The sequence below is a fragment of the Ascaphus truei genome, chromosome 16, assembly GCF_040206685.1.
Source record: "Ascaphus truei isolate aAscTru1 chromosome 16, aAscTru1.hap1, whole genome shotgun sequence".
Classification (NCBI taxonomy): domain Eukaryota; kingdom Metazoa; phylum Chordata; class Amphibia; order Anura; family Ascaphidae; genus Ascaphus; species Ascaphus truei.
This window is the reverse complement of record NC_134498.1, coordinates 6,624,783-6,642,308: the sequence shown is the minus strand read 5'-3', so window position 1 is coordinate 6,642,308 and position 17,526 is coordinate 6,624,783. Positions and strand designations below refer to the sequence as shown.

Sequence of the window (17,526 nt, the reverse complement as noted above, 5' to 3'; positions counted from 1 at the left end):
CACATCTGGGTTTTTTTTGTTCGGTTAGTGAGGTCAACACACACACACACACACACACACACAACTATGTAACAAAGACTAATGGTCGTAAGTATAAGTGTACTACAATAAATAAACTGTTATGTAAAAAAAAAAATGTCCCGGTTTTTCATTTTCAAAATCTGGTCACCCTACTTTTACTACACTGTCTAAACACATGGCGGAAAGATGATTTTCATATGCAAGTCTGATTAATAAAGTTATTATTGCTTTTACCTGATAAGGCAGAGTCTTGGTTTTAACCAACGGTTAAATGATTAGCTATTTAAGTTGAGATCCAAATGCTTTCTGGTAGCTGATTTATGTTACTCCGCTTCTAGTCAAGGTACGGTGTCGTGTATTTTTGTGGGGTATACAAATTACACATTCATGTTTCTACAGGAAGCACCCTCCCTGTTCCATAAAAATGTCTTAAATTGGTAAAAATTTTTACGTTTTTTTCTCTCGTCGTCAGGCAGTGTTTTTTTCTCTCGTCGTCAGGCAGTGTTTTTTTCTCTCGTCGTCAGGCAGTGTTTTTTTCTCTCGTCGTCAGGCAGTGTTTTTTTCTCTTGTCGTCAGGCAGCGTTTTTTTCTCTTGTCGTCAGGCAGTGTTTTTTTTCTCTCGTCAGGCAGCGTTTTTTTTCTCTTGTCAGGCTGCATTTTTTTTAATCTCTCGTCGTCAGGTGGGTTTTTTTCCTCTTGTCGTCAAGCGGCGTTTTTTTCTCTCTCGTCAGGCGGCGTTTTTTTTTCTCTCGTCAGGCAGCGTTTTTTTTTCTCTCGTCAGGCAGCGTTTGTTTCACGTCATCAGACGGCGTTTTTTTCTCTCGTCAGGCGGCGTTTTTTTCTCTTGTCGTCAGGTGGCGTTTTTTTAATCTCTCATTGTCAGGCGGCGTTTTTTTTCCTCTCTTCATACGTTTTTTTTTTCTCGCCGTGAGACGGTGTTTTTTTTCTCATTGTCAGGCGGCGATTTTTTTCTCTTGTCGTCAGGTGGCGTTTTTTTAATCTCTCATTGTCAGGCGGCGTTTTTTTCTCTTGTCGTCAGGTGGCGTTTTTTTAATCTCTCATTGTCAGGCGGCGTTTTTTTTCCTCTCTTCATACGTTTTTTTTTTCTCGCCGTGAGACGGTGTTTTTTTTCTCATTGTCAGGCGGCGATTTTTTTTTTTTTCTCGTTGTCAGTCGGTGTTTTTTTTTCACTTGTCGTCAGGCAGCGGTTTTTTTTCTATCGGCTTTAGGCGGCGTTTCTTTTCTCGTTGTCAGGCTGCGTTTTTTTTTCTCTCGTCATGTTGCGTTTTGTTTTCTCTTGTCAGGAGGCGTTTTTTTCTCACGTTGACAGGCGGCGTTTTTTTTTCTCTCAGCGTCAGGCGGCGTTTTTTTCCCTCTCATTGTGAAGCGGCATTTTTTTCTCTCTCGACGTCAGGTGGCGTTTTTTTTTCTCGTCGGCTGTGGATTTTTTTCTCTCGTCGTCAGGCGGCGTATTTTTCTCTCGTCGTCAGTCGGCGTTTTTTTTCTCTCTCGTCAGACAGTGTTTTTTTCTCGTCGTCAGACTGCGTTTTTTTTCTCTCATCAGATGGCGTTTTTTTTCTCTTGTCAGGCGGCGGGTTTTTTTGATCTCTCGTCGTCAGACGGCGTTTTTTTAAATCTCTCGTTGTCAGGCGGCGTTTTTTTAAATCTCTCGTTGTCAGGCGGTGTTTTTTTCCTCTCGTCGTCAGACGGGTTTTTTTTTTTCTCGTCGTGAGACAGCGTTGTTTTTCTCATTGTCATGAGACTTTTTTTTTCTCTCGGCGTCAGGCGGCGTTTTATTTTCTCTCGTCGTCAGCCGGTGTTTTTTTTTCTCTCATCATCAGGCGGCGTTTTTTTTTCTCTTGTCGTCAGGCAGCGTTTTTTTTCTCTCGGTGTCAGGCAGCGTTTTTTTTCTCTCGTCGTCAGGCAGCGTTTTATTTTCTCTCGTCATCAGGTGGCCTTTTTTTCTCTTATCATCAGGTGGTGATTTTTTTCTCTCGTCGTCAGGCGGCATTTTATTTTCTCACGTCAGACAGCGGCGTTTTTTTTATCTCTCGTCGTCAGGAGGCGTTTTTTTCTCTCGTTGTCAGGCGGCGTTTTTTTTAATCTCTCGTCATCAGGCGGCGTTTTTTTCTCTCGTCGGGCGGCTTTTTTTTTATTTCGTCGTCAGGCGGCGTTTTTTTCTCTCGTTGTCAGGCGGCGTTTTTTTTCCTCTCGTTGTCAGGCGGCGTTTTTTTCTCTCGTCGGGCGGCTTTTTTTTTATTTCGTCGTCAGGCGGCGTTTTTTTCTCTCGTTGTCAGGCGGCGTTTTTTTTCCTCTCGTTGTCAGGCGGCGTTTTTTTCTCTCGTCGGGCGGCTTTTTTTTTATTTCGTCGTCAGGCGGCGTTTTTTCCTCTCGTTGTCAGCCGGTGTTTTTTTTTCTCTCATCATCAGGCGGCGTTTTTTTTTCTCTTGTCGTCAGGCAGCGTTTTTTTTCTCTCGGTGTCAGGCAGCGTTTTTTTTCTCTCGTCGTCAGGCGGCATTTTATTTTCTCACGTCAGACAGCGGCGTTTTTTTTATCTCTCGTCGTCAGGAGGCGTTTTTTTCTCTCGTTGTCAGGCGGCGTTTTTTTTAATCTCTCGTCATCAGGCGGCGTTTTTTTCTCTCGTCGGGCGGCTTTTTTTTTATTTCGTCGTCAGGCGGCGTTTTTTTCTCTCGTTGTCAGGCGGCGTTTTTTTTTCTCTCGTTGTCAGGCGGCGTTTTTTTTCCTCTCGTTGTCAGACGGCGTTTTTTTTTCCTCTCGTTGTCAGACGGTGGTTTTTTTTCTCTCGGCGTCATGTTGCGTTTTTTTTCTCTCGTCAGGCAGCGTTTTTTTCTCGTCGTCAGGCAGCGGTTTTTTTTCTTTCGGCGTCAGGCGGCGTTTTTTTCTCAGGTCGTCAGGCGGCGTTTTTTTTCTCTTGTCAGGCAGCGTCTTTTTCTCGTCGTCAGGCGGCGTTTTTTTTAATCTCTCGTCGTCAGGCGCCGTTTTTTTCTCTCGTCGTCAGGCGGCGGTTTTTTTTATTTCGTTGTCAGGCGGCGTTTTTTTTTCTCGTTGTCAGGCGACGTTTTTTTTCTTTCGTCGTCATGTTGCGTTTTTTTTCTCTCGTCAGGCAGCGTTTTTTTTCTCTCGTCAGGCAGCGTTTTTTTCTCGTTGTCAGACGGCGTTTTTTTCTCGGCGTCAAATGGCGTTTTTTTTCTTCTATTGTCAGGCGGCATTTTTTTTTATCTCTCATCGTCATGCGGCGTTTTTTTAATCTCTCGTTGTCAGGCGGCGTTTTTTTAATCTCGTTGTCAGGCGGCTTTTTTTCTCTCGTTGTCAGGCGGCTTTTTTTCTCTCGTTGTCAGGCGGCGTTTTTTTTTTATTTCGTCGTCGGTCGGCGTTTTTTTTCTCTCGTTAGGCAGCGTTTTGTTTCCTCTGGTTGTCAGGGCGGCGTTTTTTTTCTCTCATCGTCATGTTGCGTTTTTTTTCTCTCGTCGGCAGCGTTTTTTTCTCGTCGTCAGGCAGCGTTTTTTTTCCTTTCGTTGTCAGGCGGCGTTTTTTTTTATTTCGTCGTCAGGCTGCGATTTTTTTCTCTCGTTGTCAGGCGGCAATTTTTTTTATTTCGTCGTCAGGCGGAGTTTTTTTTCTCTCGTCGTCAGGCGGCGTTTTTTTTTCTCTCGTCAGGCGGCGTTTTTTTTCTCTCATCGTCATGTTGCGTTTTTTCTCTCTCGTCAGGCAGCGTTTTTTTTTCGTCGTCAGGCAGCGTTTTTTTTCTCTAGTTGTCAGGCAGCGTTTTTTTTCTCTAGTTGTCAGGCGGCGTTTTTTTTATTTCGTCGTCAGGCGGCGTTTTTTCTCTCTCGTCGTCAGGCGGCATTTTATTTTCTCACGTCAGACAGCGGCGTTTTTTTTATCTCTCGTCGTCAGGAGGCGTTTTTTTCTCTCGTTGTCAGGCGGCGTTTTTTTCTCTCGTTGTCAGGCGGCGTTTTTTTTAATCTCTCGTCATCAGGCGGCGTTTTTTTCTCTCGTCGGGCGGCTTTTTTTTTATTTCGTCGTCAGGCGGCGTTTTTTTTCCTCTCGTTGTCAGGCGGCGTTTTTTTTCCTCTCGTTGTCAGGCGGCGTTTTTTTCTCTCGTCGGGCGGGTTTTTTTTTATTTCGTCGTCAGGCGGCGTTTTTTTCTCTCGTTGTCAGGCGGCGTTTTTTTTAATCTCTCGTCATCAGGCGGCGTTTTTTTCTCTCGTCGGGCGGCTTTTTTTTTATTTCGTCGTCAGGCGGCGTTTTTTTCTCTCGTTGTCAGGCGGCGTTTTTTTTCCTCTCGTTGTCAGACGGTGGTTTTTTTTCTCTCGGCGTCATGTTGCGTTTTTTTTCTCTCGTCAGGCAGCGTTTTTTTTCTCGTCGTCAGGCAGCGGTTTTTTTTCTTTCGGCGTCAGGCGGCGTTTTTTTCTCAGGTCGTCAGGCGGCGTTTTTTTTCTCTTGTCAGGCAGCGTCTTTTTCTCGTCGTCAGGCGGCGTTTTTTTTAATCTCTCGTCGTCAGGCGCCGTTTTTTTCTCTCGTCGTCAGGCGGCGGTTTTTTTTATTTCGTTGTCAGGCGGCGTTTTTTTTTTCTCGTTGTCAGGCGACGTTTTTTTTCTTTCGTCGTCATGTTGCGTTTTTTTTCTCTCGTCAGGCAGCGTTTTTTTTCTCTCGTCAGGCAGCGTTTTTTTCTCGTTGTCAGACGGCGTTTTTTTCTCGGCGTCAAATGGCGTTTTTTTTCTTCTATTGTCAGGCGGCATTTTTTTTTATCTCTCATCGTCATGCGGCGTTTTTTTAATCTCTCGTTGTCAGGCGGCGTTTTTTTAATCTCGTTGTCAGGCGGCTTTTTTTCTCTCGTTGTCAGGCGGCGTTTTTTTTTTATTTCGTCGTCGGTCGGCGTTTTTTTTCTCTCGTTAGGCAGCGTTTTGTTTCCTCTGGTTGTCAGGGCGGCGTTTTTTTTCTCTCATCGTCATGTTGCGTTTTTTTTCTCTCGTCGGCAGCGTTTTTTTCTCGTCGTCAGGCAGCGTTTTTTTTCCTTTCGTTGTCAGGCGGCGTTTTTTTTTATTTCGTCGTCAGGCTGCGTTTTTTTTCTCTCGTTGTCAGGCGGCAATTTTTTTTATTTCGTCGTCAGGCGGAGTTTTTTTTCTCTCGTCGTCAGGCGGCGTTTTTTTTTCTCTCGTCAGGCGGCGTTTTTTTTCTCTCATCGTCATGTTGCGTTTTTTCTCTCTCGTCAGGCAGCGTTTTTTTTCTCTAGTTGTCAGGCAGCGTTTTTTTTCTCTAGTTGTCAGGCAGCGTTTTTTTTCTCTAGTTGTCAGGCGGCGTTTTTTTTATTTCGTCGTCAGGCAGCGTTTTTTTTCTCTAGTTGTCAGGCGGCGTTTTTTTTCCTGAAGTTGTCAGACGGTTTGTTTTTTTCTCGGAGTGAGACAGCGTTTTTTTTCTCATTGTCAGGCGGCGATTTTTTTTTTCTCTCGTCATCAGGCGGTGGTTTTTTTATCTCTCGTTGTCAGGCGTCGTTTTTTTTTATTTCGTCGTCAGATGGCGTTTTTTTTCTCTCGTTGTCAGGTGGCGTTTTTTTTTTCTCGTTGTCAGGCTGCGGTTTTTTTTCTTGCGTCGTCATGTTGTGTTTTTTTTCTCTTGTCGTCAGGAGGTGTTTTTTTCTCGTTGTCAGGCGGCGTTTTTCTTTAATCTCTCGTTGTCAGGCGGCGTTTTTCTTTAATCTCTCGTTGTCAGGCGGCGTTTTTTTCTCGTCGGCAGACGGTGTTTTTTTTCTTCTATTGTCAGGCGGCATTTTTTTTTAATCTCTCGTCGTCAGGCGGCGTTTTTTTCTTGTCGTCAGACGGCGTTTTTTTTCTCTCGTCAGGCAGCGTTTTTTTCTCGTCGTCAGACGGCGTTTTTTTTTCTTCTATTGTCAGGCGGCGTTTTTTCTCTCGTCGTCAGGCGGCATTTTTTTTTCTCGTCGGCTGCGGTTTTTTTTCTCGTTGTCAGACGGCGGTTTTTTTTCTCTCTCATCGTCCAGCGGCGTTTTTTTTTCTCTTGTCGTCAGGCAGCGTTTTATTTTCTCTCGTCATCAGGTGGTGATTTTTTTCTCTCGTCGTCAGGCGGCATTTTATTTTCTCACGTCAGACGGCGGCGTTTTTTTTATCTCTCGTCGTCAGGAGGCGTTTTTTTCTCTCGTTGTCAGGCGGCGCTTTTTTTAATCTCTCGTCGTCAGGCAGCGGTTTTTTTCCACTCGTCCTCAAGCCGCATTTTTTTCTCTCTCGTCGTCAGGCGGCGTTTTTTTCCTCTCGTTGTCAGACGGTTTTTTTTTTCTCGTCGTGAGACGGTGTTTTTTTTCTCTCTCGTCGTCAGGCAGCGTTTTTTGTCTCTCGGCGTCAGGCGGCGTTTTTTTTCCCACTCGTCCTCAAGCCGCATTTTTTTCTCTCTCGTCGTCAGGCGGCGTTTTTTTGCTCTCGTTGTCAGACGGTTTTTTTTTCTCTCGTCGTCAGGCGGTGTTTTTTTTCTCTCGTCGTCAGGCAGCGTTTTTTTTTCTTTCGGCGTCAGGCGGCGTTTTTTTTCTCTCGTCAGACGGCGGTTTTTTCTCGTCGTTAGACGGCGGTTTTTTTTCTTCTATTGTCAGGCGGCGTTTTTTCTCACGTCGTCAGGCGGCGTTTTTTTTCTCGTCGTCTGCGTTATTTTTCTCGTTGTCAGACGGCGGTTTTTTTTCTCTCTCATCGTCCAGCGGCGTTTTTTTTTCTCTTGTCGTCAGGCGGCGTTTTATTTTCTCTCGTCGTCAGCCGGTGTTTTTTTTTCTCACGTCAGGCGGCGGCATTTTTTTAATCTCTCGTCGTCAGGCGGCGTTTTCTTCTCTCGACGTCAGGTGGCGTTTTTTTTTTATTTCGTCGTCAGGCGGCGTTTTTTTCTCCCATTGTCAGGAGGCGTTTTTTTCTCTCGTTGTCAGGCGGTGGTTTTTTTTCTCTCGGCGTCATGTTGCGTTTTTTTTCTCTCGTCAGGCTGCGTTTTTTTTCTCTCGTCGTCATGTTGCGGTTTTTTTTCTCTTGTCGTCAGGAGGCGTTTTTTTCCTCTCGTTGTCAGATGGTTTTTTTTTCTCGTCGTGAGACGGCGTTTTTTTTCTCATTGTCAGGCGCGATTTTTTTTTTCTCTCGTCGTCAGGCGGTGGTTTTTTTTTCTCTCGTTGACCGGCAGCGTTTTTTTTCATTCGGCGTCAGGCGGCGTATTTTTAATCGTTGTCAGGCTGCGTTTTTTTTTCTTTCGGCGTCAGGCGGCTTTTTTTCCACTCGTCCTCAAGCAGTTTTTTTTTCCTCTCGTCGTCAGGCGGCGGTTTTTTAATCTCTCGTCGTCAGGCGGCGTTTTCTTCTCTCGACGTCAGGTGGCGTTTTTTTTTTATTTCGTCGTCAGGCGGCGTTTTTTTCTCCCATTGTCAGGCGGCGTTTTGTTTTCTCTCGTTGTCAGGCGGTGTTTTTTTTCTCTCGTCAGGCAGCGTTTTTTTCTCTCGTCAGACGGCGTTTTTTTCTCTCGTCAGGCAGCTTTTTTTCTCGTCGTCTGACGGCGGTTTTTTTTCTCTCGTCAGACGGCGGTTTTTTCTCGTCGTTAGACGGCGGTTTTTTTTCTTCTATTGTCAGGCGGCGTTTTTTCTCACGTCGTCAGGCGGCGTTTTTTTAATCTCTCGTCGTCAGGCGGCGTTTTTTTAATCTCTCGTCGTCAGGCGGCGTTTTTTTCTCTCGTCAGGCGGCTTTTTTTTTATTTGTCGTCAGGCGGCGTTTTTTTCTCTCGTTGTCAGGCGGCGTTTTTTTCTCTCGTTGTCAGGCGGTGGTTTTTTTTCTCTCTCGTCGTCAGGCAATGTTTTTTTTTCTCATTGTCAGGCAGCGATTTTTTTTTCCACTCGTCCTCAAGCGGCATTTTTGTCTCTCTCGTCGTCAGGCGTCGTTTTTTTTTTCTCGTCGGCTGCGGTGTTTTTTCTCTTGTTGTCAGGCGGCGTATTTTTTTCTCTTGTCGTCAGGCAGCGTTTATTTCTCTCGTTGTCAGGCAGCGTTTTTTTCTCTCGTTGTCAGGCGGCTTTTTTTAATTTCGTCGTCAGGCGGCATTTTTTTCTCTTGTCGTCAGGCGGCGTTTTATTTTCTCTCGTCGTCAGCTGGTGTTTTTTTTTCTCGCGTCATAAGGCGGCGTTTTTTTTTCTCTTGTCAGGCAGCGTTTTTTTTCTCTCGTCGTCAGGCGGCATTTTATTTTCTCACGTCAGACGGCGGCGTTTTTTTTAACTCTCGTCGTCAGGAGGCGGTTTTTTCTCTCTCGTCGTCAGGCGGCTTTTTTTTCTCCCGTTGTGAGACCGCGTTTTTTTTCTCATTGTCAGGTAGCGATTTTTTTTTTCTCGTCGGCTGCATTTTTTTTTTCTCCTGTCAGGCGGTGTTTTATTTTCTCTCGTCGGACTGCAGGTTTTTTTCTCTCTCGTCGTCAGGCGGCGTTTTTTTTATCTCTAGTCGGAAGGGGAGAGGGGGCTCGTCTCGCGGGAGGAAGGGGAAAGCGGGCTCGGCTCGCGGGAGGAAGGAGAAAGCGGGCTCAGCTCGCGGGAGGAAGGGGAGAGCGGGCTCAGCTCGCGGGAGGAAGGGGAAAGCGGGCTCAGCTCGCGGGAGGAAGGGGAAAGCGAGCTCGGCTCGCGGGAGGAAGGGGAAAGCGGGCTAGGTTCGCGGGAGGAAGGGGAGAGCGGGCTCGGCTCGCGGGAGGAAGGGGAGAGCGGTCTCGGCTCGTGGGGGGTTGGAGAGCGGGCTCGGCTCGCGGGGACAGGGAAAGGGGGCTCGGGAGGAGGGGTGGGATAGCAGCCGCCACCGCGGGCCGCACAGTGAGGGCCAGCGGGCCACATGCGGCTCGCGTGTTGTGCAGGCCTGCTTTAAATGAAAAAATGTCCCACAGCAAATTCTCAATACTGAGTCCAGTATTCCGGATATTATACTGGAAATAATTGTCACTCGACAAGTAGTGTGACTGTCTCCTCACATAAAAGAAACTTGTGTTACCCTGTCCATCATATGGGGCGTAATCCGTTAGGTAAGAAATAGTCTACCAATTTCAGTGATAGATCAATGGACAAGCCCCTAAAATACGAGACAGGGAAATGCCTAATGGAACATATTTACCGGGTGAAGCAGATGATTCAAGTGTTGACAGGAACCCTCTCAGTCGTTGGCACGCAGCTGGTGTTGCAGTGCTCTACATACCGACCTCTGGTTCTCCTCGATCCATGGAGGGGGGCTGCGCCATTGCCTCGGGTGTCCCCAGGAAACCTCTCGGTCGTTGGCACTCAGATGAAATGGCAGTGCTCTATGTGTCGACCTCCGGTATCCTCCGATTCACGGAAGGTAGCAGACCCACTCACATGTATTCGTTTGCTTGCTTCTCTCTCAGTAATATCCCTTTAGATCACAGCTCTCACCAGTCTCATGTCTCTCCATAGAACAGCACTATCCTCCTGCACAAGTATAACTGTGTGCTACCGCAAACACCTGGATTCAATGCAGCACCTGGATTCAATGACATCACACCTACCCTGCACCTCCCTCACCTCTCCCTGGTAAAGGAATCACTACAATGCTTCCGGTGTGCGGTGTCGAGGCAGGAACAGATAGGGGAAGCCTCGGATAATGATGAACGGAACCAAGTTGACTTTAGAGAATATATTAAAATAAAGGATCAAACAGGGAACATGTAACTGTCTAGAGTATATCTCCTGCTATTAACCCTACGCGTTTTGTCTAATACATAGACTTCTTCAGGGGTATGAAAACAAAAAAAAGTTCATCCGTGATAAAATAGACTTCAAAGAGGGAAATGTCTTTCGTTATAGGAACAAGAATAAGAGAGGAAAAGTAGAACTAAACAATCGTGAGTCATCCACTGATTGGGAACAAGATGCATAAAGCAGAGTACCCCTCGCATCCCCCTCTGGTAATACCTTTCCTTTTTTATAGGCACCTAGCTATCCCTCAGAGCACCTAGGAAGAGGAAGACCAGGCGGGGGAAGGGAGGGCTTTCTAAGGAATCGGAAAGTCTGGGTCAAACGAGACCACGGGGATCCAAAAAGACCAGACAGAAACAACCAAGTAATAACCCTCTCCAATAAAGTCCTTAACACTCACCACATTGAGTTACTATCTAAAGGTCTATCTTTATCACCGACACACAAACTAGACATCTTTGAATGTATCAAGGATGTAAATGTCTTCTCTAGACAGTTACTATTATATAAATTCTTCCATAGACAACAACAAAATAATTATCGTGATACACCTTTTGAAGAATTTGATCAGATAGACTTTGAATGTCTTAAAACATTAGACAGTTTCCTAGAGGAGAATGAGAGAGGACCTGTTGAGGGCCCCTTTACAAATTTAAGAGACAAATCAAAATTTACACCTCCTTTTGAAATGAGTTCAAATGTGGACACTTTTTCAAAAATGGTTACAGCGGATATTCAAAAACATCCAAGATCCTATGCGAATACTAATTTGACCCATCATGAGCTTATTGCCCTCAAAGACTTAGAACAAGACCCCGAGATTATCATTAAGTCGTCAGATAAAGGCGGAAGTGTTGTGGTATTAAATAGAGAGGCCTATGTCAAGAAAAGTAAACGTCTTTTGAGTGATAAGAAATGCTATCAAATCCTACTGTCTGACCCAACCCAATTGTATAAAAAAGAACTATTGAACATTCTGAATGAAGGATTAATGAATAAGGTGATCAGTCAAAAAGAATTTGACTTTATTATGATTAACAACCCCCAAATTGCCACATTCTATCATCTGCCTAAGGTGCATAAAGGGAGGATACCGCCACCTGGCAGACCGATAGTGTCAGGAATTAACAACCTGACTTCAAATGCAAGTATATATGTGGACACTATCCTTCGTCCTTTTGTAAGTTCACTTCCGTCTTTCCTTTGTGACATAATGGATGTTTTACTGAAACTTGACGATGTAATAGTTACAACCAAAACTCTTTTAGTGGGGTTAGACGTAGAAGGGCTATATACCAGCATACCTCATGTATATGGTATGAAGTCTATTCAGCATTTTCTTAAATCTCGAGACAATAAGGCAGATTTACATAATCAGTTTGTTGTCCAATTATTAGATTTTGTTTTTCCCAAAAACGACTTCCTATTTGACAACCAAATATATCATCAGATCCAGGGCACCATTATGGGGACCACCTGTGCCCCCACCTAGGGAGGCAGTGGGCAAGCACGGGAGGCGGGCCACTTCTCACCCCCACACCATTGGCGAGGAAGGAGGCAGAGCGGGTAGCCGAGAGAATCACCCGGCGCGGGTGCGCGGGTCTCCCGCGTGGCGCCGCTCCTGATGATAGGGCAAGCACCAGGGGGGAGAATGGGCAGGGGAACAGGACACTGGCGGACGAGACATGCCAGGGGGAGTTTAAGGACATGCATAAGGGTCTGCTTTCCTGCACCCCATGTTTAATTTGTGTATATGTGCGTAGGCGAGTATATAATTAGGGTTATCGGTGTATATAGGTAGGTAAGTATGTATGTATTGCGTAGAGGTGACTGGGTACGCTTATGTGCACGGATATATAGGTGTGGGATATAGGGGCATATATATGTATAAGTTGCGTGTATATATAGATATGTATATGTGGGCGGGTATGTATGTGCATATAGATATGGTTATGTAGGAGGTTGGTATGGGTACATGAGTGTATGTATAGGTGGGTATATGCAGATATAAGGGGCACGGGTTGCGCATATATAGGCTTGGACAGGGCGGTATATACGGATAGAGGTATGTATATGGGGCGGGCATGCATAGGGAGGGGCGTAGGCAAGGTGGGATATACAGATACGGGGTTACACACGCTCTGCCTTAGTTGGGGGGACTATATCTTGGGAGGGTATTACCAGGACAGGCGGGATGCTGGAGGCAGGGATCCTATTAGGGGATTGGTCAGGGGTTGCTTTCGGGCACGGTGGAGTGGCTCCGACTGGCCGTGGGTTAGGATGGCCGGGTAAGGGGGGTTAAATCCAGGGGTGACTCGGATGTCTCCATGCACTCAAGCAAGGAGTCAGGATGGGGTTCGGCCCTATACATAGCTCATTGCTCCCAGATATATTTTCCAAAGAAATAATAAAAAAGTTGATATATAGGGGTAACATGTAATTTTGTTATTACAGCAGTCGCACAGTAAGGCCAGCGCATAGGCAAAGCACAGCGCTATCGGGGATGTCATTACAGGCCAGTACAATGCAGCTCTTGGCGGAAGCACAGGACCACGACGAAGGGTGGTTGCACCAGCAATTGTGGGCACTGACGCAGGGATCCGGGAGCAACCATGGAGTGTCGAGCAGCCGGGAGAGCGCTCAAACGGGTTCGGAGGCTACGTGTGCCGAGGCATGGCCGTCATCAAGCGACGAAGGCGGTCCTATCGGCGGAGCGCGACATCCGGTCAGGTTGCAGAAGGGTACGTCAGTGTCGACTGGGGAAGGCCACAGCCTGGTCACGGGAGAGGCTGTGGGGAGGTGGACGCTGCCTGGAGGGGAAGCAAACGGTGATTGGTCTACAAAAAATGTGTGTGTATATTTATGTATATAGATATATATGTGCAAGTATGAGCACGGGTATGAGGTCCAACACGGACGGAAGATCCCACCGCCGCGCGCGGTGATAGTGGTGTGGGTCTGGCCGCGAGCTGAACGACAGACGAGTCATGGGAGGAGCGAAGGGCGCCCAAGGTGGATGAGCAAAGCACGTGGGGCCAACAGCGGGCACGTGCGGGGGCAGGGGGGTTGGAGCCCAGGATGGCTGACCTACGATTAGAAAATGATGAATCCTGTGGGGGAGGGTTTTCAATCTTGTTTTCTCTTATAGGAAAGGCGGGAGTGGTCGGGACACGGTCGACCTCGCTTTTTGGTGCTGGTATGTTGTCCACGGCTCGTAAGCAGACGGGGCGCCCCATCGAGCCTGGAAATAAAACTCGGAGGGGCAAGGACTTCGAGGTTGGTCCCGACAGGTGGTTCACATCGCCGGTGGGGACCGGGACACCAAAGGGTAAGCGTAAGAGAACTACGCATTTAGGGGGGGCTGCCTTGCCAGGCATTAGCGATTCCCCGATACCGGACAGTTTGGTAGCGGGGGCGGCGGGCAATGCCAAGGCGAGATTGATCAGCGTAATGGAAAAGGGCGTTCAGGCGGCGTTACTTGCGGCAGGCATAGGCAAGACAAGCGAGGCACAAGGAGGAACAGCAGCAGGGGGGACCCCGGAGCAGGAAGCACGTCAGCAAGGATTACACAGGAGCAGGCTTCAGTGGGGGAGGAAGGCGCTAGTGGGGGGCGTGAGCAGCGCAGGACCAGCAGTTACTCAGGTTGCAGCAGCAGGGAATGGGAGTAACGGCAGCAGCTAGCGCAGTAGGAGGAGCAGCGGACGGGACGGTGATCGTGGTGCCAGTAGCGGCATCAGGGTCAAAGAGGGTGGGGGATGCGGGATATGGGGATTCGTACACAGCGGTCACCCGATCACTGGGCGCGCATCTGTCAAACGAGGTGAAGGAAAGAATTTGGGCGAGGGACTATGTTGAGTTACTGACGTTGCTTCCCGGGTACAATGACGCGGTAGCGAAATCCGAGAAGAAAGGGGAGGCCAAGAAGAACGATATAGAGAGACGGTTGTACCCACGCACTTTCAGTAACTAGGTGCAGGCGTTTGGGATATTGGCGGGCGTGGCGGGCGAAAAGGAGCTGCAATTATGCTCCACGTTGTTCAAATACCAGGACATAATCAGGAAGGCGTTCCAAAAATACGGGGGATTGGGATGGTGGACATACGACGTAGAATTCAGGCAAAGTACGCAGGAGAGTGGTTACGTGGGACCGTAAGGATGTTGACTTATATTTAGAACACATTTCGGGGGGAGGAGGTTCATTCTCTCGTGGGGCAGGCTCTCAGGGTGACATGTTCAGTAACAATCCACAGGAGGGTTCGGAATGGTTCGCGCGGCCGGCAGGAAGGGGGCGCGCAGTTGGTAAACAGTCGGGCATATGCTGGGGATTTAATGAGTCAAAATGCAGATTCCTCAACTGTCATTTCCAACACACCTGCGCCAGGGTTCGGGTGCCAGCACCCCAAGACAAAATGTTACAAGAAGGACAGTAAGGGGTTTAAGGGAACAGGAAAGCAGGATGGCGTGAACGACAATTTCGGTAGAGACAATGGTGCCTTGGCGGGAAAGACACCCAATAAAAGGGCAGCCGAGTTATGGCAGAAGGGTTCAGGGAGGCAGCGAGCAAGGGTATGGCGGTACGGGCCTGATTTAAGGGGGGGGGTCAAGACCGCAATTTTATAGAAGGGTTCAGAACAACTCTTGAGTGAAGTCATAAAAATCTTGAACCTCAATGAACATAATCTCAAACTAACCCATGAAGTTAATAAAGAATCTTTACATTTCCTTGATTTGACAATTACAAAAGGCCTTGATGGGAGACTAAATATGTCTATCTTTAGGAAACAGACTGCAACAAACAGCCTGCTTAGAGCGGATAGTCACCATCCTACACATACCATTTTCAACATTCCTACGGGTCAATTCCTTCAACTGCGGAGAAACTGTTCTACTACTAGTGAATTTATGAAACAGTCAAGGGATATGACTAATAGATTCCTGGACCAGGGATACAGTAGGGGTCTTTTAAAGAGGGCTTACCAAAGAGCAGCAGCTACTCCAAGACATATACTGTTGACCAAGGGCCAAAGACAACTTACTAATGGTGACAACACCATTAGATTCATTGGGACATTCAACAATCAGTGGTCAGCCATAAAAAAAACATTTTTAAGAGACACTGGCATCTATTGATGCAAGGCGATGACTTTAAACAGGTTCTTAGATCAACTCCTACAATGACATGTAGGAGGGCGAAGAATTTGAAGGACAGGCTTGTTCATAGTCACTATCAGAAGCCACGTGTAAAAACCTGGCTGGAAGACCGCATACCTCGGGGGTCTTACCCTTGTTGTAGATGTAAGGCCTGTGCTTATACCTCAGTCACAAAACATTTCACTGACTTGAACAAAACAAGAATTTACCCTATAAAGGAATATATTAACTGTTTGACTACAGGAGTAATATATCTTATATCATGTAAATGCGGCAAACAATACGTCGGTAAGACGCACAGACCATTGAAAGTAAGGATACTTGAACCCTTTGGTTCTGTGAGAAACCGCATTGATACTCCTGTATAAAGACATGTTATTAACAAACATGATGGCAAGGCTGGATGCCTACATTTTTGTGGGATTGAACATGTTCCACGGGTACCAAGGAAGGGAGATTAGGACAGGCTGTTGATGCAGAGAGAATGTAGATGGATTTACACCCTAGGGACTCTAAGCCCCAATGGATTGAATGAAGGGTATATGTATAACTCATTCCTCTAAGATATTGATATAACACTCTAGGGAGTTATTACTCTACCTATACCTTAATAGTAAAGAGGTCCCTATTTTATTATACTATATATATGTTTGTAGACATGATTTCTTTAAAGTATATGTCACATATACTAGTCTATAGAGTTGGCATTTTAGGGTTGTGGGGATCCAGGGATACAGTGAGTGGGATAACACTCACCGGACCCGTTTTGACTATTAGAGGTGGACCCATTTAAAGTTCACTCACTCCTACACCTTCCTATCACTATTGAACACATTTAACACAAATCACTATAAAATGGGAATTCTCTCTATAATACTAACACTATTGGATTTTTATTTTATATTATATTTTATTTTAATATTTACATATACTTTTCGATGTATTACTTTTAGATTATATCACTTTATCACATTACAACACTCGGCATATAGACCTCGATACCATGGGCTAAAGCATGAGGGTCCCATACACACACTTTATATACACACAGGTTGTGTGATCCCTTCCTTTGTGTTCTCCCGTGAGAAAATATGTCAGTTTATGTTTTTTAGATCTAATTATGAAGCTGGCCTAGCCTGAATGGGTGGCACAGCAGATGACCGGGGGGCACAGCAGATGACCGGGGGGCTCAGCCTCCCCGAACCGGATTGGTCGCAAGAGCAGCCGGGGAAGGGGTATTAGGCATAAAACCGGCAGCCAGGAGGGAGGTGCGGCCTCTTGCTCCTGGCTTGCCACAGATGGTGTAGCGTCCCTCTCCTCTCCTGCAAGGTTAAGATACGACCCAGGCAACCGCCCTCCCGTATTGCCACGCTTTTCGAATTGGTGCGCGAGGGGGGGGGGGGGGGGGACGGGATTCAGGGAGGAGAGGGACTCCATGGTGCCCCCCGTCCTCCATCTGCAGCGTGCGGGCGCGATCCTATCCCATGCAGCGGTTTATCGGCTTCTAGTGGGGTGGTCCGGGGGCTGCGCGTGGCCTGCTCGGGATGCAGAGGTACAGCTGCTTCCCCTTCCCCCAGTGCCAACGCGGTGCTGCTGCACAGGCACTTAGGTGCTCCGAGCGTTTGGGCTCTGGTCTGTCTGCCCCCATCCGGGCCGGAGTGCAGGGGGGAGCGATCAGCTGGGGAAGGAGGAGAGGCACCGGAACTGGGGGGAAAGCACAGGAGGCGGGCCACTTCTCACCCCCACACCATTGGCGGGGAGGAGGCAGAGCGGGTAGACGGGGGAATCACCCAGTGCGGGAGGCGAGTGCGCGGGTCTCCCACGTGGCGCTGCTCCTGGCGATAGGGCCAGCACCAGGGGGGAGAATGGGCAGGGGAACAGGACACTGGCAGGCGAGACATGCCGGGGGGAGTTTAAGGTCATGCATAAGGGTCTGCTTTCCTGCACCCCAGGGTTAATTTGTGTATATGTGCATAGGTTATGGGTGTATATAGGTAGGTAGGTAGGTATGTATTGGGTATATGGGGTAGAGGTGAGTGGGTACGCTTATGTGCACAGATATATAGGTGTGGGATATAGGGGCATATATATGTATAAGTTGCGTGTATATATAGATATGTATATGTGGGCGGGTATGTATGTGGATATAGATATAGTTATGTAGGAGGTTGGTGTGGGTACATGAGTGTATGTATAGGTGAGTATATGTGGATATAAGGGGCATGGGTTGCGCATATATAGGCTTGGACAGGGCGGTATATGCGGACAGAGGTATGTATACGGGGCGGGCATGCATAGGGAGGGGCGTAGGCAAGGTGGGATATACAGATACGGGGTTACACACGCTCTGCCTTAAATCGGGGGGACTATCACAGGCGGGACCCTGGAGGCAGGGATCCTATTGGGGGATTGGTCAGGGGTTGCTTTCGGGCACGGTGGAGTGGCTCCGACTGGCCGTGGGTTAGGATGGCCGGGTAAGGGAGGTTAAATCCAGGGGTGACTTGGTTGTCTCCATGCACTCAGGCAAGGGGTTGGGATCGGGTTCGGCCCTCAACATAGCTCATTGCTCCCAGATATATTTTCCACACAAAAAAATAAGTTGATATACAGGGGTAACATGTAATTTT

General features: G+C 47.4%; 1 long non-coding RNA gene across 5 annotated transcripts in view; it reads right to left on the bottom strand.

The window, feature by feature from the left end:
* LOC142467268 (uncharacterized) overlaps positions 1-17,526 on the bottom strand; it is a 56,592-nt gene that overhangs the window by 6,000 nt on the left and 33,066 nt on the right. The window contains exon 1 of one of the 5 annotated variants that reach the window (XR_012788323.1): positions 256-13,943. The exons of 2 other annotated variants lie outside the window; for them this stretch is intronic. This is a non-coding gene — a long non-coding RNA (uncharacterized LOC142467268). Of the gene's footprint in view, positions 1-255; positions 13,944-17,526 lie in introns of those variants that run through there. 2 more of the 5 variants (XR_012788324.1, XR_012788327.1) reach the window with 2 other exon arrangements.